The sequence below is a fragment of the Dermacentor andersoni genome, chromosome 6 (assembly GCF_023375885.2).
Source record: "Dermacentor andersoni chromosome 6, qqDerAnde1_hic_scaffold, whole genome shotgun sequence".
Lineage (NCBI taxonomy): Eukaryota > Metazoa > Arthropoda > Arachnida > Ixodida > Ixodidae > Dermacentor > Dermacentor andersoni.
In genome coordinates, this window is record NC_092819.1 from 94,912,790 (window position 1) to 94,934,651 (window position 21,862).

The window sequence follows — 21,862 nt, forward strand, 5'->3', positions numbered from 1 at the left end:
GCTCGCCACTGCCACTGCCAAATTACTTTGTTTAGCCCAAAACAACGGACACAAGAGAGACGAAAGGACAAAGCGCTGTTTAGGAGATGAAACAAACACACGAACATCAGGGTCCACAATAGAAGAAAGCTAGTTAAGCACAATGCGTTCGCGAACTAGTTGGTGCGAATCCATAATTTGTTTAGCTCAAAACAACGTACACAAAAGACACGACAGGTCAAGGCGCTATACAGGAGATGGCATTGACACACAAAAATCAGGGCCCACAATGGACGAAAAATAGTTCATCACAACGAATTGGCAGGTTAGTTGGTGCGAATCCATAATTACTTTGTTTAGCGCGGAACAGCGGACAGAAGAGAAACGAAAGGACAAAGCGCTGTTCAGGAGATGGAACAGACACACAAAAATCTGGGTCCACAGTGGAAGAAAACTAGATCAGCACAATGCATTGGCGAACTAGTCGGTGCGAATCAATAATTACTTTGTTTAGCGCGAAATAATGGACACAAGAAGCACGACAGGGCAAAGCGCTGTTCAGGAGTTGGTACACACAAAAATCAGGGCCCACAGTAGAAGGAAGATAGTTCAACAGAATGAGTTGGCGGGCTAGTTAATGCGAATCCTTAATTACGTTGTTTAATGCGAAGCAACGGACACAGGAGAGACGACAGGACAAGGCGCTTTTCAACAGATGACATAACATGCAAAAATAAGGCTATAGTAGAGGAAAGACAGTTCAGCACAATGCATTGGCGAGCTGGTTGGTGCGAATCTATAATTACTTTGTTTATACCGAAAAAATGGACAGAAGAGAGACGAGAGGACAAGGCGCTGTTCATGGGATGGCACCGACGCACGAAAATCAGGCCCGATAGTAGAAGAAGGATGGTACCGCAGAAAGCGTTGGCCCGCAAGATGTAGCGAATCCATAATTACTTTGTTTGGCGCGAAGCAACGGACACAACAGAGACGAAAGAACAAAGCGCTGTTCAGGAGATGACACAGACACACATAGATCAGGGCCCACAGTACGAGAAATATAGTTCACCACAACGAGTTGGCGGATTAGTTGGTGCGAATCCGTAATTACTGTATATAGGCGCAAAACAATGGACACAAAAGCGAGGACAAGACAATACGCTCTGTTTAGGAGATGACACAGACGCAGTAAATTTAGGCCCGACAGTAGAAGAAAGATAGCTCCATGGGAAGCTTTGGTGGGCTACCTGGTACGAATCCACAATGCCTTTGTTTAGCCCGATGCAACGGACACAAGAGAGACGAAAGGAAAAGGCGCTGTTCAGGAGATGATACAGACACACAAAAATCAGGGCGCACAGTAGAAGAAAGATAATTCCGCACAATGCGTAGTGGCCTAGTATATTCGAATGCGTTATTGCTTTGTTTAGTGCGAAGCAACGGATACAATTAAGCGAGACGACAGGACAAAGCGCTTTTCAGCAGATGATACAGACACACAAAAATAAGGGGCTACAGTATAAGAAAAAGAGTTCATCACAACGAGTTGGAAAGTTAGTTGGTGCGAATCCATAATTAGTTTGTTTAGTCCGAAACAACGGACACAAGAGAGACGAAAGGACAAAGCGCTGTTCAGGAGATGAAACAGACACGAAAATCTGGGTCCACAGTGGAAGAAAGCTAGTTCAGCACAATGCGTTGGCGAACTAGTTGGTGCGAATCAACAATAATTTTTAGCGCTATGCAATGCGCACAAGAGAGACGAAAGAACAAGGCGCTGTTCAGGAGGTCACGTAGTCACACAACAATCAGGGCCCCAATTTGAAGAAAATAGGTCAGCAGAATGCGTGCCGAACAAGTTGGTGCGAATCCATAATTACTATGCTTAGCCCGAAACAACGGACACAAGAGAGACGAAAGGCCAAAGCGCTGTTCAGGAGATGACACAGACAAAAAATCAAGGCCCACAGTAGAAGAAACGTAGCTCCGCAGAAAGCGTTGGCGGGATAGTTGGTGTGAATCCATAATTACTTTGTTTAGCGCGAAACAACAGACACAAGAGAGACGACAGGACAAAGCGCTGTTCATATAACACAATCATACAAATCATGGCCCACAGTTGAAGAAAGATAGCTCAGCACACTGTGTTCGCTGACTAATTGACGAGAATCCATCATTGCTTTGTTTAGCGGGAAGCAAAGCACACAAGAGAGACGACAGGACAACGCACTGTTGAGGAGTTGACACACACACACACACACAGTCATCATCATCATCATCATCATCATCATCAGCCTGGTTACGCCCACTGCAGGGCAAAGGCCTCTCCCATACTTCTCCAACAACCCCGGTCAAGTACTAATTGTGACCATGCCGTCGCTGCAAACATCTTAATCTCATCCACCCACCTAACTTTGTGCCGCCCGTTGCTGCGCTTCCCTTCCCTTGGAATCCAGTCCGTAACCCTTAATGACCATCGGTTATCTTCCCTCCTCGTTACATGTCCTGCCCATGTCCATTTCTTCTTCTTGATTTCAACTAAGATGTCATAAACTCGCGTTTGTTCCCTCACCCAATTTGCTCTTTTCTTATCCCTTAACGTTACACCTATCATTCTTCTTTCCATAGCTCGTTGCGTCGTCCTCAATTTGAGTAGAACCCTTTTCGTAAGCCTCCAGGTTTCTGCCCCGTAGGTTAGTACTGGTAAGACACAGCTATTAAACACTTTTCTCTTGAGGGATAATGACAACCTGCTGTTCATGATCTGGGAATGCCTGCCAAACGCACCCCAGCCCATTCTTATTCTTCTGATTATTTCCGCCTCATGATCCGGATCTGTAGTCACTACCTGCCCTAAGTAGATGTATTCCCTTACGACTTCCAGTGCCTCGCTACCTATTGTAAATTGCGGTTCTCTTCCGAGACTGTTAAGCATTACTTTAGTTTTCTGCAGATTAATTTTTAGACCCACTCTCCTGCTTTGCCTTTCCAGGTCAGTGAGCATGCATTGCAGTTGGTCCCCTGAATTACTAAGCAAGGCAATATCATCAGCGAATCTCAAGTTACTAAGGTATTCTCCATAAACTTTTATCCCCAATTCTTCCCAATCCAGGTCTCTGAATACCTCCTGTAAACAGGCTGTAAATAGCATTGGGGAGATCGTATCTCCCTGCCTGACGCCTTTCTTTATTGGGATTTTGTTGCTTTCTTTATGGAGGACTACGGTGGCTATGGAGCCGCTATAGATATCTTTCAGTATATTTACATACGGCCCGTCTACACACCGATTCCGCAATGCCTCCATGACTGCCGTGGTTTCGACAGAATCAAACGCTTTCTCGTAATCAATGAAAGCTACGTATAAGGGTCGGTTATATTCCGCACATTTCTCTATCACCTGATTGATAGTGTGAATATGGTCTATGGTTGAGTAGCCTTTACGGAATCCTGCCTGGTCCTCTGCTTGACAGAAGTCTATGGGGTTCCTGATTCTATTTGCGATTACCTTAGTAAATAGTTTGTAGGCAACTGACAGTAAGCTGATCGGTCTATAATTTTTCAAGTCTGTGGCGTCCCCTTTCTTATGGATCAGGATTATGTTAGCGTTCTTCCAAGATTCCGGTACGCTCTAGGGTGGTTGCTTGGGCTAGTTGGTAATTCATGATCAATGGCCATGAATGCATGATCAAAGGTCATGAGGCATTGCATATACAGGCTGGCCAGTTTCTCTAGAAAAATCTGCCCACCATCCTTCAACAAATCTGCTGTTACCTGATCCTCCCCAGCTGCTTTCCCCCTTTGCATATCTCCCAAGGCTTTTTTTACTTCTTCCGGCGTTACCTGTGGGATTTCGAATTCCTCTAGGCTATCTCTTCCACGATCGTCGTGGGTGCCACTCGTACTATATATATCTCTGTAGAACTCCTCAGCCACTTGAACTATCTCATCCATATTAGTAACGATATTGTCGGCTTTGTCTCTCAACGCACACATCTGATTCTTGCCTATTCCTAGTTTCTTCTTCACTGTTTTTAGGCTTCCTCCGTTCCTGAGAGTCTGTTCAATTCTATCCATATTATAGTTCCTGATATCCGCTGTCTTACGCTTGTTGAATAACTTCGAAAGTTCTGCCAGTACTATTCTAGCTGTAGCGTTAGAGGGTTTCATACATTGGCGTTTCTTGATCAGATCTTTGGTCTCCTGCGATAGTTTACTGGTGTCCTGCCTAACGGAATTACCACCGACTTCCATTGCACACTCCTTAATGATGCCCACACGATTGTGGTTCATTGCTTCAACACTAAGGGCCTCTTCCTGAGTTAAAGCCGAATACCTGTTCTGTAGCTTGATCTGGAATTCCTTTATTTTCCCTCTTACCGCTAACTCTTTAATCGGCTTCTTATGTACCAGTTTCTTCCGTTCCCTCCTCAGGTCTAGGCTAATTCGAGTTCTTACCATCCTGTGGTCACTGCAGCGCACCTTGCCGAGCACGTCCACATCTTGTATGATGCCAGGGTTAGCGCAGAGTATGAAGTCGGTTTCATTTCTAGTCTCGCCGTTCGGGCTCCTCCACGTCCACTTTCGGCTATCCCGCTTGCGGAAGAAGGTATTCATTATCCTCATATTATTCTGTTCCGCAAACTCTACTAATAACTCTCCCCTGCTATTCCTAGTGCCTATGCCTTATTCCCCCACTGCCTTCCCAGGCAGCACACCAGCAATGGTCCAACCATGGCCCAATGCTGGCAGAAATTGGTACCAATATTGGACCAACGTTGGCATATTGGCAAAGTGCAACCCAATCCAATGCTGGCCCAGCGTTAAAGCCAAGATTGGACCAATGTTATGCCAATGCAGCAGCCATTGTGATGCCAGCGTAGGACCAGCGTTAAAGCCAAGATTGGACCAATGTTATGCCAATGCAGCCGCCATCGTGCTACCAGCGTAGGAGCAGCGTTAAAGCCAAGATTGGGCCAATTTTATGCCAATGCAGCAGCCCTTGTGCTGCCAGCGTAGGGCCAGTGTTGAGCCATATCGTTGCCATTTTAATGCCAGCTTTGAGCCAATGCCCTTTGCATGACGAATATTTTAGATACGCTGGCTTTAGAGCACGCAACCATTCTTATCGCAAACCTTTAGCTAGAGGCATTTTTTATAGCAATTGTCCCTAATCCGTCTTCCTCAATAATAGCTAGGAAAGCTCGACAAAAAGATGTCAAGAAGCAGAAGTCATCTATATTTGCAAATAATAATAAAATGATACTGAAATTGACTTTTATGACAGTTTATTTGCGAATAAATGTTTACAAACAGGCATTTTCGTGAACCTGGATGGGTGACGCTCGGTTATCTTCAAACAGTTTATTTACAGGCACTGCCCTCAGGACAGGAATTGGGCAAGGTGCCGAGGACGGTAGGCTGGCCAGGGGTTTCAGGGCAGGGAGCTGACGTCGGTAGGCAGGTTGGTCAGTGCTTGGATGACGGCGGGCTGATCAAGCCCCCGAGGAGCACGATAACGCGGTGGTTTCGTTGAAACTGCTACCATTTCCCATAGCCACTTCACCATTACTTGGAGATGCTTGCACTGTAAAATAAAAAGAAACATTAACAGAGATGTTGGTATAACAAATGTATGTGGCAGTGTTTTTTTTTTGAAAAATCGCCATACCGCAACAATATTATGAGTCTGAGCAGAGAGGTCGAAGGAGTGAATCAAGAAACTTTCTTGCAAGATTTGTCAGGTAACACTTTTTAATATATCGACATATATGGCATATTTCGTAGGTGTAACAGAATATTTAGAACAAACATAAAATGCGCAGGATCCGTCCGCCTTGTTTACACCCCACACCTAGTCAGCGTAGCACTTTATAATTAAAAAATTGCAGCAAAACCTGCTACAGCACAAAAAGCCTAGTTTCAGACTGTCTAGGCAGAATGCGGTCTTCGCGCGAAATTTTTTATGTGGAAACCGAGAAGTTCCTTCAGGAAACACTAGCAAAAGAGGCATTTATTATACAAAAAGAAAGCAATACTGCCGGCTGGAAATGATGCTTGACCTAGAACAGAGAAGAAGCGCGGTTCCTCGGTATCACTAGCTAGCAGGATCAGGCCGCGCGCATGGCTAGATAAAATCATAGTCCTGGAGTTTTGGGTTAACTTCACAGAGATTTACACGTGTTATACTCCGGGCACTATTCAAAGGCTGCGAATAAAAAAGAGCTATGTAATTACAGGCACTCTACATTAGCCAGGGCTGTTTCAGTAATATATATACCGCCTGATATTGATTGGGTGATATTGCTCCCTATAAAACTTATACATGCGCAAAAGAAATGCACTCACCATTGTAAGATCCGTGCTTCTGTGTATCCGAGTTCATCCCACATCGAAGACGGTGGCCACGAGCGCCGACTTTTTTTCTGGTTGTTGTTTCGCCTATATTAATTCTAACACTCACAAAAATTCGTGGCCACTTTGCTGTGTATTTCAAGATGTAGGCTTCTCAGTAGGAATGACGACCGCAAGCGAGCATTTTTCACGATAGGAGTGCGCTGACAAACACGGACAAGACGGCAAGCACTCAGGCGGTGTTGCACCCGGTCGGCGTGCTAGCGATGCATAGAAGGAAAGAGTGAAAGGAAAGGGTGAATGAAGAAAACGGTGTAAACGCCGCTTTCCCCCGCTGGACCTAGCCCGACCGCGTTCCTTCGGCGGCAGCGACGGAGGGAGACAAGGAGGACAATAGTGACCCCACTGCTTTTCCCCGTATTCCGAGAGCAGCCAATTCGACACAGCAGCTTATAGCTGCCTGAGTGCTTGGCTGATAGCTTTGACCAGGCTCACGTGGGTGCGTGGGGGAGAGGCGAGTGGGGGCTGAAGGACGAAAAGTTAGGCGGAAAAAAAAAATCCGGAATGCGCCGTGCCAACTACAGGCAAAGACAAGAGGAAAAGTCGAAGCGTGCAATAAATTTTTTTTTCTGTCAGGGGCATTCATACAAGGAGCTTACTAAACATGCACGAAAAAACAAATATATTGGAATAGGAGCATGATGATTATGTCACCGCAACATGCCATGCATGCTAAACAAACAAGGAAAAGTTTCACTAATACATATGCGCTCCATCTCGATGCAATATAAAACGGTTCCATCAACTCTGTGGCACTGTAATTATCGATTCTCCTCGGAATCCTGATCATCCAAAACTGCGGAGCGTACATGCAAAATATACAATGCGCAGACAAATTCGCAATACCGTTGCTTCTTATGGAAAGCTCATGTTCCCATGCAAGATCAATAAAGCAGCGGCTAATTTTATGCGACTTCCCCTGCTTGCTACGTGGTGCACTGGCTTTTCTGTTTAGGGGCGCATTTCACTGAACGCGAAGTACAAAAATGGCGGTGTACGATGCATGGAGTTGATATGGGAGAGCATATTTCTGGTTTCTGCGCAGTGTGCCTGTGATCAGTTTTCAAAACATGTTGTTCAATATCAGCAAGTCGTAGAGCACTAAAAACCGACAAGGGGAAAATTGGCTTATTACGGGCCAATGTCCTCCAAAGAAAGCCAACTATTAACCCATATTGGGAAATCCGTTCGAAAGTTGGTCCAATAATTCCCGCCTTGTTGAACGGCAGTGCCAATATTGTTTACTGACTGTGTAATGTGGGCCAACATTGGATCTCTATCAGAATGGCACAGCCAATATTGTTTACTGACTGTGTATTGTGGGCCAACGTTGGATCTCTATCAGAATGGCACAGCCAATATTCGCGCTACGCTGTTAACCTTAGGCCATCATTGGGCCAGGATTCAGAATGGCACTGCCAATATTGGAACCCCGCTGTTAATCTTGGGCCGTCATTGGGCCAGGAAGTGCCAATATGTTTCCAACGTTGGCCCGACCTGACGTGCCGCCTGGGTTGTCTCCAGCCTGCTTCTTGCCTACCTTGGCATTAAAGTCGCCCATTAGTATAGTGTATTTAGTTTTCACTCTACCCATCGCCGATTCCACGTCTTCATAGAGGCTTTCGACTTCCTGGTCATCATGACTGGATGTAGGGGCGTAGACATGTACAATCTTCATTTTGTACCTCTCATTAAGTTTCACAACAATACCTGCCACTCTCTCGTTAATGCTATAGAGTTCCTGTATGTTACCAGCTATATTCGTATTATTCAGGAATCCGACTCCTAGTTCTCGTCTCTCCGCTAAGCCCCGGTAGCACAGTACGTGCCCGCTTTTTAGCACTGTATATGCTTCTTTTGTCCTCCTAACCTCACTGAGCCCTATTATTTACCATTTACTACCCTCTAATTCCTCCAATAACACTGCTAGACTCGCTTCACTAGATAACGTTCTAACGTTAAACGTTGCCAGGTTCAGATTCCAATGGCGCAAAAATCAGGGCCCTCAGTAAAAGAAAGTTAGTTCAGCACAATCCGTTGGCGGGCTAGTTCGTTCGAATCAATAATTACTTTTTTAGTACGAAGAAACACACAAAACAGAGATCACAGGACAAAATGCTTTTTCAGCTGATGACATAGGCACGCAAAAATCAGGGCCCACAGTTCAACAAAGTTTGGTTATATAAGCACAATGCGTTGGCGAACTAGTTGGTTCGAATCCATAATTACTTTGTTTAGCTGAAACAACGGATACACGAGAGACAGCAGGAGAAGGCGCTGTTCATAAATGACACATACAAATAAAAATCAGCGCTCACAGGAGAAGAAAAATGGTTCAGCACAATGCGTTGGCGGGCTACTTGGTGCGAATGTATAATTACTTCGTTTAGCGCGAAGCAACGACCCCAATAGAGACGGCCGGACATGGCACTTTTCAGGAGATGACACAGTCACCAAAGTGAAGAAAGATAGTTCATCACACTGCGTTGGTGGGCTAGTTATTTCGCATCCATGATTGCATTGTTTAGCTTGAAGCAACGGGCACAAGAGAGACGACAGGACAAGGCGCTGTTCAGCAAAAGACATGGACCCACAAAAATGAGGCCCCATAGTTGAAGGAAGATAGTTCCGCACAGTGCGTTTGTGGGCTATTTTTTTCGAATCCATGGTTACTATGTTTAGCGCGAGACAACGGACACGAGAGAGAGGACAGGACAAGGCGCTGTTCAGGAGGTGACACAGACGCACAGAAATCAGGGCCCACAGTAGATGAAAGCTAGTTCAGCACAATGTATTGGTGGACTAGTTGGTGCGAATCCATGATTACTTTGTTCAGCGCGAAACAGCGGACACATGAGAGATGACAGGACAAACCGCCGCTCAATGGATGACACAGACACAACTATCGGTGCCCGAAAAGAACCCTCCAACTCTAACATTTGTTATCGTCAACTTAGCGTGAACGATCGTTGTCAGCAGTGAGATAGCCGAGCGTCTAGTAGCGGTGTGCGAGCGTTGTGTAGCAGCGTCGGTTGATATCTGTCCACCAGTGCTCACTGCAAGCACAAGCTGTAAATTGTGTGCTGTGACACAAACACGCATAAAGTGTGTTGCCAGTGCTTGATATTCTTTCCCACAACACAGCTCCGGCCTGCTTTTCGATTCTCGTGATATGATGCAATAAAGGTTCCTAAGGCAGTGTTAAGTAACCGTTAAAAAAGAATAGGAAAAAAATACATACGAGAAGGTTGGCACAGCTGCTTGTGAAGCCGCTCCAAATACGCGTATGTTTGTAAATGTGTGTGTATGTTTTCTTGCGTTTATCTAATTTTTTTTGTTTCCCACATTTCTTTAGATTGATGATTTTATTAGCTCTTGCGTTTAATTTGAATATGTGACTATTTCCATGTGTGTTTGTCCTTACTTCTTTTCGTTCCTGTTATTTTATATAAGCATTTGTTCTTGAAAATTTTCTTTCAGCAAATTTTTGGCACGTTTTCTTTAACCATTCTCATTCAAAGCACCAACTCCTGTTAACAGCTAGGCTGGCTTCTTCCATGTCCTTAAAGCCTGTCTCACTGGTCTGCCTCTTCTTGTCAATCTGCCTATTGGCGGTGTTTTCTGTCCTTGTTTATTGTGCTGTAGCCAGAACGTTAGGCCTCTCTTCTTGTAAAAAAAGAGAGGCCTGTAAAGAAATAGAGAGGCCTGTAAGAAAGAGAGGCCTGTAGCCAGGTCTCTCTTTCTTATATAAGAACACAAGAGCCTTTGTTAAGATTGATCATAAATCCATTCTTGTCTGCGCACTTTGACACTTTGTTCAGGCAATGATGTGCTGCACCCATAGGGATCAAGCATGTTGCTCAGTTCAAGGAAATGAATGAGTCGCCGATTAATCATTTTTTTCAAATATGTTACAAAGGCAACTTGTCAGGTGCATTGGGCGGTAACTTGCCACTGAGGAAGGATCTTTGCCTTGTTTCAAAACAGGGACCACAATGGCTTCTTTCCATGCATTTGGTAGGTATCCTGCAGCCCAAATGATGTTGAAAATTGTGAGTAGTGCAACTTGGGTGTCTTTGTGTAAGTTTTTTATCATTTCATACATGATTCTGTGAGATCCCGGTGCAGAGCTCTTGCATGCGCTCAAGGCAGCTCTCAACTCGGCAGTACTAAAAGGACAGTTGTATGGTGCATTATGTCGATATTTTCTGATGAGTGGCTTATACTCTTCTATTTGCTTATATTTCAGAAAGGATTGCGAGTAATGGTTGGGACTTGACACGCTCTTAAAGTGCTCCCGAAGTGAGTCTGCCTGGTCTTGCAGTGTATCGCCCTGTGTATTTACCAGAGGGAGTGAATATGTTTGTTGCCCTCTAATTCTATTTACCCTGTTCCAGACTTGCGCCTCATCTGTAAACGAGGTAATACTCGATAAAAACTTCTGCCAACTTTCTCGTGTGGCCTGTGCGCGGGTTCTCCTGCGTTAGGACTTTACTTTTTTATAGTTGACAAGATTATCTGCAGTAGGCGAAGCGCGTAGCAACCCACACGCTATGCTCTGATTCCTACGTGCGATTCTACATTCATCGTTCCACCACGGGACTCGCCGTTTGCATGCCGAGCCACTTACTTCACGTATGCATTTAGATACGGCACCTATTATGAAGGCTGTAAAATACTCCACAGCAGCATCAATTCCTAACGATGACATGTCATACCATGATATAGTAGTTAAGGTTCGGAATTTCTCCCAGTCAGCTGTGTCAATCTTCCACCTAGGACCCTGTGGTGGATATTCGTTTTCTTTAAGTGTTCTTAACAGTATGGGGAAGTGGTAGCTTCCGTAAGGATTGTTCGTAACTTCTCATTCGAGATCAGGCAGTATAGACGATGAAACAATGCTGAGATTTTGTTTGCAAGACTGTAAAATGTGGGTTTCTTCTTATTCAGAAGGCACGCACCAGAAGAAAAAAGGAACTGTTCAACAAGACGACCTCGCGCATCTATACGAGAGTCGCCCCACAGGGAGCTGTGCTCATTGAAATCGCCAAAAACAACATAAGGTTCTGGCAACTGATCTATATAGGACTGAAAATCATGTTTGTTTAATATGACATGTGCTGCTATGTAAAGCGAGCTAATGGTGATGAGTTTGTTTAGGAGAACAGCTCGAACCGCCACAGCTTCAAGAGGCATTTGTTGCTGTAAAAGTTCACGCGCAGTGCTTTTGTGAATAACAATGGCTATACCGCCCGATGATGCGACAGCATCATCGCGATCTTTGCAAAAATTTATATACTGTCGGAGAAAGTTTGTGTGTTTTGATTTTAGGTGTGTTTCCTGTAAACACAGCACTTTTGGATTGTGTTTGTGGATGAGTTCTTGTACGTCACCAAGGTTTCTATGAAGACCTCTGACGTTCCATTGAATAAATTATGTATCCATATTTAAAGTAAATTGGTGTTGTGTTTACGGAAACGGAAGTGATGCTTAGTTTACAGAGCTCTTTCCAGGCCCTGTAACGGGGATGTGACCCTTTTTGGAGCGTTCGAGAAAACATCGACGCCCCTTAGGCGCTTGGTGCACCTTGAGGATAGGTGTAGGGTCCATTGCCTCTTGTGAGGCGCCAGACACGTGCTCTTGCGAGCGGGAAGTTACAAGAGAGGGTCCCGCCTCGGAGGGCAGGACCCCCGCGCCCACTAGCCCAAAGGTCGATGGGACTCCCTGAATGATTTGGCTGCCCCGGCTGTTGCCAGCGCTGGAAGGGGCCGGGTAGGTTGGGGCTGCCTCGGCTGCAGATGGCGAAGCTGCCGACTCACTGCTTGTGGGTCGGACAGCCGCCGGAGGCCGTTGTGTCGCTGCCCCCTGACGCGTCACATTGGCAAAACTTTTCTTGGGCAGGTATGAAACCCGCCTCGTGCCTCCTTGAAACTTATGTTTTCCTTGACTTTGATTGTCACAATTTTTTTTTCTCTTTTCCAAGACGGGCACGACCGTGAGTATGCGGCATGCTCACTATCACAGTTGACACAATGTGGTGTGTTCTGGCACGTTTCGGGGAATGTTCATTGTTACTGCACTTGGCACAAGTCAGCCGGCCTCTGCAACCCCTGCGCCCACCAGCCCGGATGTCGATGGACTCCCTGAGGGAGTTGGCTGCGCCGGCTGTTGCCAGCGCTGGAAGGGGCCGAGGTGGTTGGGGCCAACGTTACTAGACTAGCTTCAGTTGTAAAACTCCCCGCCCGCGCGCTTACAGCCGCTGTCGCCACTTCTGTGACAGCCGCCATGTGGCGACGCTGTTCCATCGGGCTCCACTGCAGACGCTTCGTCACAGCTTTGAGTTCGAGCAGACGGGCAGTTAGCGCGTGTTTTACGCTGGCTGGCGTTATGCCTTGTCCGAATTAGTGATACCACGAGAAAGCGGTATCCACCTACAGCAAAAAGATTTATCGCGCAAGTTCGTTAAATACTGAAAGCACGATAAACTGCCCGAAAGGAAGAAACACATATAGCGAAGCGCAGAAGCTGCGTTTCTAAATTATACGAGGAAAATTCCAGCAAACTTGAGAGTAGAAAAAATCAAGAGGCAGACATAGACAAAGAGACAGGAAGGTGGCTTGTCACCACCTTCCTGTCTCTTTGTCTATGTCTGCCTCTTCATTTTTTCTACTCTCAAGTTTGCTGGCATTTTCCTTGTAAAACCATGTACCAACTAGCCCAACAAGGCACTCTCATGAACGTTTCTAAATGTCGTGTGTTTCTTCCTTTCGTCTTAACGTTTCGCGCAGTTTAGGCTCACGAGCCTGAATATCTGGCCAAAGTGCGTGATTGTAGGATGATCTTCATCCCCACCGAAGCTTCTCACCACGGCAAAGACGCGCTACAAAAGGAAAGCTGAGGTCGGTCTTTGTACACGCAAGCCACAAAAAAAAAAAGTCGGATTTTTAGTTCCGTGAAGGCGCTTAATCAGCGAAAATGAAACGTGCGGCCCCTGTGTTTATCGCTGGGTTAATCCCGAGGGTTCATTAAAGTATTTCTCAGTTATGAGGTTACACACACAATCGGCTGCGACAGAGAGAACGACGTCACTGTATGCCCGCAGTCTGCAGTTGTCGCTTGCGTTCGATGTCTCGAATTTGCTCGGCGGCGTGGTTAGCAGCCTTCGCCTGCGATGTGCCTCTTGTGATTCTTCGAAATTAAATTTCTTCAATATTAAATCTTTTGATTACGTAAGACCATGAGTGGCTCATACCCCCGTAAACGCTGCCTCCCCATTACGACGACAGAAGTGAAGTGAAATTCTACGCTGGAAAGATTAACGGCAACGTAGCCAGCTGTGGAAGACGACGACGAACGCGGGAGCAGTCGCACGAGCGCGTGCCGTTGATTTCGCAGACCGTTCCCGGTCGCCGCGAGAAATCGCTCTGTTTCACGCCGAGCGAAGCGTCGCATTGCGGGGAGCGCAGAAAAAGTGGTGCGCCGAACTGTCGACATCGTTCCGATAGCAGCCTATGCAGCCAGGTACGCAGCACGTCGGCATCGTCTGCTGATGTACTTAAGAAACTCGGCGAAGGCTACAGTTTCGCGGATGACATGCTTGCTGAAATTCGTCGTCCAGAACGAACCACAGAATACACCAACGCTGCACCGCGTACTTAGTCCGGCCCGCCCGCGTAGCCGGCCAGTGAAGTGAAGCCGGGCGCGACTGCAGCGCCACGAAGGCGCGGGCGGGTGGCGGTTCCGCGCAACGGCGCCAAGTTTTAAAACTGAAGCTAGTCTAGTAACGTTGGTTGGGGCAGCCTCGGCTGCGCCCACCTTCGTGGTCGATGGTCCCTCATTCTGGGTTGACGGAGCAGCGCTACCTGCAACCGCCGAGGGGGCAGATAGCGTAGCTGCCGACTCACTCTTTGTGGTCGGACAGCCGCCGGAGGCCGTTGTGTCGCTGCCCCCTGACGCGTTACATTGGCAAAACTTTTCTTGGGCAGGTATGAAACCCGCCTCATGCCTCCTTGAAACTTGTTTTCCTTGACTTAGATTGTCACAATTTTTTTTCTCTTTTCCAAGACGGGCACGACCGCGAGTACGCGGCATGCTCGCTATCACAGTTGGCACAATGTGGAGTGTTCTGGCACGTTTCGGAGGAATGTTCATTGTTACTGCACTTGGCACAAGTCAGCCGGCCTCGACAGTTCTGTGAACTGTGGCCGAAACGTTTTGACCTTGACTTTGATTGTCCCAATCTTTTTTTCTCTTTTCCAAGATGGGCACGACCGCGAGTATGCGGCATGCTCTGTATCACAGTTTACACAATGTGGAGTGTTCTGGCACGTTTCCGAGGAATGTTCATTGTCACTGCACTTGGCACAAGTCAGCCGGCCTCCACATTTCTGTGAACTGTGGCCGAAATGTTGGCACTTAAAGCATCTCAGAGGATTTGGCACATATGGCCGAACACGAAGTTTGATATAACCACCCTCGATGGACTCGGGAAGGACACTTGAGCCGAAGGTGAGTATCAGGTCTTTCGTCTTGATCTCTTTACCATCTCGCCTCATCTTAATTGGTTTAACATTGATAACATTAGGTCACTGAAGCCCTGCAAGAGTTCAGCCTCAGTGAGCTCCATCAAGTCATCGTCGTCGACAACACCACGGGTGGTGGTAATTGTGCGGTGCGTGGTTATAATTATTTGGGTTTCCCCTAATGACACTAGTTTTGACAATTTTTCATATTGTTTCTTATCGCAGAGCTCCAAGAGGAGATCACCTTTTTGCCATCCTCGACGCGTTATGACCTGGACCAAAGACTTCAGTCAATGACTTGGAAACAAGGAATGGTCAGATTGTTCGTACTGGTTTATCTGGTTTTGCAGAATGAATGACATGGAAACGCGGGAAGGATTCTTTTTGCGGCCAAAAAATTGAAAAATTTAGTCGGTGCGCTCTCTTTTCTGAGGGTGACCAGGCAGTTGAGGGAAGGAATTATCCATAGAGGAATTATAGTTTTAGGCAATAACGCCAGCCATCTACCATGGAGCCCTACAAGGGGACGCTACAGGAACTGTAAAAACAGGTCCTGCAAACGCCAGCTGTACGTAATTACTATAACCGAATATGAGATAACCTAGGTTGGCGACTCACACAAGGTTAACCCTTGCTGCCCGGAAAAATTGGAAGTAAGCGGAAGCTAGGAGAAGACACGAAAGATGAAAAGTCAGAGAAAGACGAAGGCTGGAGGGAGAGAGAGACAGGAAAAGGCAACTACCGATTTCCCCCGGGTGGGTCAGACTGGGGGTGCCGTCTATGTGAAGCAGAGGCCAAAGGGGTGTGTTGCCTCCGCCGGGGGCCTTAAAGGTCCAAACACCCCGCATCAGTTCCATCCCCAGGATCCCCCTTTCCCCAGACACGGCTAAGCCGCGCACAGCTACCCGCGGGAGGGTCCAACCCTCGTCTGCTCGAGTACGTGGTGTCGCAACACACCAAACGCCTACTGACGCAGACGCCCCTGCAGGGGTCCGCGCCTCTGCACCACGATATCTGCCCATACGATCGACCGAGTGTGTCCCGCCGTCACCTATGTCTCGTGCAGGAAAAAGATCTTTCTGCCTTCCACCTGGTAGCGCTCTACGTCACGGAGGTAGCGATTCCGCTATTCGGCGATGTCATCCCGGTCGATAAGCAGCGAATTGCGGCTCCTCTTCTCGTGCTTGAATCCGATCTCGACAAGCAGGTGACACACAGTACACCGCTTCAGTGATGGGAGATCCATACTCTACGAGAACTCGTCTCTGATCTTCTCGACCGTCGGTATCTCGTTGCGGCGCGAGAAATCGTGCACACTTGACCTCAGCGCGTCCAATTGGATGCTGTCCTACTTCGTGCTGCGTCTTCTTTTCTCCCCATTTCGTGGGCGCTTTCGCGAGGGCGTCGATAGTTTGCCAGCCGAAATAAGCGACGCTTTGACCTCCCTCCACAGCTTGAACACTGCACATTCGCTGACACCGAACATCTCCGCGACAAACTTCGTCGTGCCCTCCACGCTGCGTTCAGGCTCCCTGTTACGCCAGTACGTGTAGCAGTGGAGGATCATGTTGCTTGAATCGCTATTCAGGGGTGCTATGCAGGATGCTCCGAGTTTGGCGAAACTCGTGATCGTCACGAGCTCTGGCGACACCCCAAGATGAAAGCACGAATGGTACCGAGATACAGTTTATCTTTCGACAAGCCTCCAGTTTCATTGGTTTATCTAGATTCACTCTGGCTGGCTATTATTCCTTCGGCGTTGCCTTCTGGGCGGTCGACAAACTGGGGCTCACGTGATCATACCGTCGGTGCATGATCGTGCCTTCTTTCACTTGTTTGTCGTTCCACCGAGTGCATTACACGCACAAGCGAGTTATAAAACAAACGCATTTAGTACAATATTATTAGTTAGTTTAACGTGGTTTAGAAGCATTTTAAAGCTTACAACATGTACACTGAATGTGCATTAGACTAATTTATTTATTTAGTACGCTTCGCATTATACCACGAGGGAACGCTGTGGTGGCGTCATCACATCCATGGCGGCTAAGCATCGGAGGCGCCCAGTGTAAACAAACTCGTACAACGGGCTAGCAGTGCGCGACCTAGTGATCAGGCTCGACGATGACCACTATTTCTTGGATAGTTCTGTTCCTCCGTGAGCAATCTTTCCGTGCACCCCGAAAGACTGCCAACAGCTCCGGCGATTTTACAGATCGCAACGCGCACCTACTATTCACGGCGCAGTGCTGAAGAAACAACTTGCCCGGTGCTGCTTCTGCGAGTGCGCCGAGTTCCTCCGCTCTGCGTGACTGCGAGCGTCACGAACATTACACAGTGTGGGCAAAAGGCAGACATCCTATATAGCTACGATGCGACAAGGAGGTGGTACCGACGATGGATCTCGCTACCAACACAGTAAAGGAGACATCGACAAACTGCAGATAGGAATATTTCTGTTTCATATTTAGCATAATAAGAGTGCACGGATTAAGTCACTTTCGTAGTAACGAACTGAATGTCCAGCAGTTTAAAGAAGGCAGTGAGAACCAATGAGTGTTCGTGCTTTTACATGCAAGTGGGCCCACGAAAATATGGAAAAGATGAAGGTAACCTTCACTAACTTGGTGAGATAACAGAAATTCATGAGTGACATTAAGCCCGCGAAATTTGTGGAAGAGTATCATTATCCAGGTGAAATATCCATAGCAGGTACTGATATAAAGCAGGAAACTTATACAAAAATTTCATGGGTTGAACAGCACATGGAAGGCATTACCGAATCGTGATCGCCACGTTACCCGACATCCTTGAAAAAAGTGTATAATCATTGCATTCTACCGGTTATGCAATATGGGACATAAACCTGGAGGTTAACTAAGAAACTCGAGAAGTCAAGGACTGTGCAGAAAGCGAAGTAACAAAACTTGTTGGAGATAGCTAATCATTAAGGCAGGAAGATAGTGGCGTAGTAAACCGTGGCAATTGATACGCTAGTTGAGATTACGAAAAAAAAAAAAGGAATCGGCAGGCAGGCCATGCACGTATTCGACCACTTGCTGCCAATTCATAAGAGGTGATTACAAAGCGTGACAGAATGGATGTCAAGGAGAGAGAACTACAGCCGAGGATGGTAGAGAATTGCGTAATGGTTTAAAAATATGATGTTTGTAGGCATAGGATGCAATCAGCTCGTATAAGACGGGATTGTAGGGTGAGGCATTTGTTTTGCAGCAAACAAAAATAGGTTTGTGGAGCTGATAGTAGAGACTCGTGAAGGTGCGGGGCCACCTCAGCTGCTGGCAGACTAATCAACGTGACAATTGGCTCTGAAAAAGAAAACCCCAGTTATGAAAAATAAACCAACCTTGTCCCAACGCATTGTTTTATTATGCATACTCCACTAGAGGCTTTCACAGTTAAGGGCACTTAGTACTAATAGTGCAACGAGCATTTTTCTTTGTAAATAATCGTTTGTATGCGGCTGATTCATTCCAATACACTTTTTTGCAGCAAAACATTTTGCTGCTGGAGGCACTCAACTGGCTGGTGGCAGTAGGCGAGCGCCAGGCACGTGCTGTTGAGAGTGTGGCAGAGGTCCAGAGGGCTGCTCTGCAACAGTAGTATCGGTGCCCTCACTACTCTCCTGTCGAGCCCACAGAAGGCGCCTTATAGATGAGCTTTCAGTTTAATATTTTGTTTATTATTCAAGGACATGGATAAAATTATTGCAGTAAACATTGTGCTGTGCATATTAGGAGACTTGTAACATGCACTTGGTGTCCCTTCAAAATAGGCAAAAACGTAAGACAACCTGTGCCACTCTTGGACCATGTAAATAAAATATACACTAATGCAACATACACGTCATTGTGCTGTTTGTTCTTTCTATGTGCAAGAATACAGTGCGTGTTGATTAGCCACAAGATGAACGGTGTGTGTAATTCACAATGAAGACAGGAAACAGCAGGAGCTTAATAATGCTATCACCTATAGATTGTGCATATGACTGCAACACTCCCCGATTCAAATATACCATTGCATCCATGTTCGATACCACATATTCTTTAACATTGTCTTATAATTGCATGTACTGTATTTCACACATCTTAAGCCCTTGCATAGCACACTTCTGATGTATCCATTTCATAGGCCAAATAATTGTACACTTTGTCCTTTTGTGTTGTATGAAAAGCAGCATCCTTTACAGTCGGATAAAACTTCAGCAGACAGGAGAGGCCCCGCCCAGATGACCAAAGCGCAGCAGCCGATTGCATCCACGTCTAAAGAAATAGTCCATGTCCAACGAGCAGGTATTACAGTCTAGAGTGCATGCCCATTGGTGCAGGCTTGTGTTCACCTGCCTCAAAGTGCAGATTCCGCAGCCTCCTAAAGTTGTATCCGACTATAGAAACACGTAATGCCTTGCACCAGTTGCATAGACTTCTGCAACTTGATAGCACACAATGATCAGGAGCAGAAATCTATAAAGGCATCCAAGCAAAGCTGGCTGGCCACACTTCCATTATGAGGGGCTGTAAAAAGGTCTCGCCAAATATTCCCATGACGTCCTTGAAAAAGAGGTGGTGTTTGGCACTTCTTTAGAATCAAAAACCGATTACAGTGAATGTTGTGTAGCACGTCAAAACAAACTGAGCTTGGTTATCTGCACAGCATGTAATGGGAGGTTGTGCTTCACATAGGAAACAAACTGCTCTGTCCAGTACAATTTTGAGGCCGGTATGGCACCTATTATGTCCACAGTGTCTATATATATATATATATATATATATATATATATATATATATATATATATATATATATATATATATATATTACACTTTTCACAGGCCATTGATTTCACCATTATTTTTGTATGATGGTTCTTTCAATCAGTGCTTGTATTACAATTACATGAGCAGGTGGATTTGAAAGCAAAGCTTTGTTTGCAAACCTTCCGCCTTCCATAATTGTGTGGCAAGGCACTGGCATGTCGTCGAATAGCTCACACTTCCTCGGTCCTGCACCAAAGAAGCCCAATGCTCTATTTGAAGTTTGATTGCACAACAATTCAACGGCGCATAAAAAAGAGTAACACACACAGCAAAGCATTCTGCTGTGTGTATTTCTCTTTTTTGTGTCCCGTCGAATTGTTGTCCAATTAAACTTCAAGTTTCTATACCAATACACCATATTCAACCTCACCAATGCTCTAGTTATTAGGCCACAATGGTGCACATCTTTGCAATTTCTCAATAGAAATTAGCTCCTTAAAAAATCACAGATGTTAAATTTTGCAGCACAGGTGTATGTATGCACGTGCCATATTCTTTACCACTAAACTCGCAGGAATCAAAGGGGCCAGCATTAACCAGTCTTGCTGCTTCCGTTACCATTATCATCATGACACCAATGGAAAGACAGTGCCACGTTTCAGTAAAGGGAGTGCCGGAGGGAAAGGTGTGACAGCGCGGGCTTACAATAAAAATAACGGTTACGAGACATGTTCAATGCCAATATATGCTGCATGTCGCTCAGCCTACTTTGGCATTGCGGCAAGCGTTTACTCGTTTGAGCATATCACGTTTTCTGTAATCATTGCTCTAAAGCTGTACAAATGGTCTATTTGCTGTGCAATTTTTATTTTTATCATGGTGGGTTAAAGGCCCACATTTCTCCCTATATGTAATTTTGCCTTGGTGGTTCACGACATCTTCACGTACAGAGAGTTCTGCAGAGCATTGGATGTGCATTGTTCTACTGCTTAAGAATTAGAGCCCCATTATGAGACGAAAATATACAATTTATCCATCCAGAATAACGCCGCCTCCCGAAAAAAAGAAGATACACTGAACCTCTGGCACATGCATCGAAAGTGAACAGAGCAAACAATCTGAAGTATTTTCTTCATGCAAGCCAACACATTAAGATTCTCAATGCATTTTCATTTTGCCACAAATGCGTAGGCACAACCGACTTGGCGCAACATCCACATCTCGCGCTGCAACAAATTGTGCAATGCCTCGCTGTTTCATAGTGTGGCCGATAGAATACGCATGACCAAAATTCAGCATTGTAACTTAATTCCTACGTACGTTCCGTCGACACACCCGACTACGTTCGTAATGTTCCCACGAAGTAGGAAGCATTATTTTATATATGCCCGCTCAGCCGCAGTATTCTGGAAAGCTAGCCACCACTTACGCACTGCCGCATCGATAAGCGCGTCAGACACATCTCTGACACAGTGGCTAACAGTAGTTTGATGGCGTCCAATGTAACGCTCGGCGCCGACGCTTCCCTGAAAACTACCAGTCCCGTAGAAAGGGAGGGCACAGATGACTTGCTCTACTTCGGTAAGCGAATGAAGCCCGCCACGCTGTCTCCGCAGACGAGAGTCTTCGCCTAGCTCGTCACACAGCCAGCGCACTGATGTCTTCGACAGGCGAAAATGACGCTGAAACTCCCCGTCGGTCATGTAGGTGAACGGGTTCGGACGGTCATACTGCCGCTTGCTGCCGCTGGATGCAATGAAACAGGCTGCTGCTGCAGCCGCCATGTTCCCGAGTTGAACTCGGAGGGGGTTTCGCGATGTACGAGTTTAGCACGAGTTCACCTGTCAATCAAAACCAGAGGTCACGCCCCGCGCGAGGCATGTAACTCGTGTGCGCGCACCCACTACAGTTGGGCCACGCCCAACTTATCTTCCGGCAACAGCGACGCGGTGTCGAGCTGAGAGGCATCAACAATCTTGACCGCCGAAATAAAACACGCACAACGCACTGTCATCGGCGATTTACTGAGCACCACTATCAAAAACACAGCGTTGACTGTCGCTGGATTATGCATACATCTTCTCGGGCTGAGATGGCCGTACAACATGGTTTCATTGCCTGCATTGTGGCGCGTAGCGCACAGTAAATAATTATCGGCACGTCACTGTAGC